The 926-nt window shown below is 41.9% G+C and overlaps 1 non-coding gene across 1 annotated transcript; it reads left to right on the forward strand.

Annotated features, from left to right (window-relative positions):
- Nucleotides 1-74, forward strand: TRNAG-CCC (transfer RNA glycine (anticodon CCC)). Its single transcript has one exon. It is a non-coding gene; the product is annotated as a tRNA-Gly (tRNA).
- The last annotated feature ends 852 nt before the right edge of the window (nucleotides 75-926 follow it).

A 926-nucleotide genomic window follows, 5' to 3' on the forward strand; every position in this document is an offset into this window, starting at 1 on the left:
TTCTCTGATGGTCCAGTGGCTAAGACTCTTCACTCCCAATGTAGGGGGCCCAGGTTCAATCCCTGGTCAGGAAACTAGGTCCCACATGTCACAACTAAGAGTTCGAACGCTGCACCTAATGATGTCGCATGCCACAGTGATGATCAAAGATCACATGTGATGTAAATAAGACCTGGCACAGCCAAATAAATAGTATTTTTCAAAACCACATCTTCTCTAAAAACAAAACAAACAAACCAAAATGACCAAATAGAAACTCTAGAAATAAAAAACATGTAGACATTTCGGTTTTTTAAACAGAATCTAGTAGAGAGTTGGACAATTAACTAGATCCTGCTATAGACTGAATTAATGAATGGAAGACAAAGATGAGGAAGTTGTTCAGGATGTGGTACAGAGAGATAAGGAGACAGAAAATAAGAAAGAGGAAGTATACATGGTATATAGGATGAGAGGGCTTCCCTGGTCGCTCAGACGGTCAAGAATCTGCCTGCAATGCAGGAGACCCAGGTCTCAGTCCCTGGATCTGGAAGATCCTCGGAGAAGGGAATGGGTACTCTCTCCTGTATTCTTGCTTGGAGAATCCCATACACAGAGGAGCCTGGTGGACTATGGTCCACAGGGTTGCAAAAGAATTGGACATGACTTAGCAACTAACACACTATACTACTATAGGATGAGAAGTTCCAGACAGGAGTTCAGAGAGAGGAAGATAAAGGTAGCAGAAAAGAGAGGAAGCACACTAACAGGTAACAATGGGAAGTTTTCAGAACTGAAGGAGAGGTGAGTTTGCCAATTGAAGAAGCACAAAATGTAATTTTTTTTAAAGTCCATATCCAGCACCTCCAATGGAATTGCAGAGCATTAAAGAAACTCCAGTACTTTGGCCATCTCATGCGAAGAGTTGACTCATTGGAAAAGACTCT

This window comes from Bos taurus, chromosome 19 (assembly GCF_002263795.3).
Source record: "Bos taurus isolate L1 Dominette 01449 registration number 42190680 breed Hereford chromosome 19, ARS-UCD2.0, whole genome shotgun sequence".
In the NCBI taxonomy this organism is placed as follows: domain Eukaryota; kingdom Metazoa; phylum Chordata; class Mammalia; order Artiodactyla; family Bovidae; genus Bos; species Bos taurus.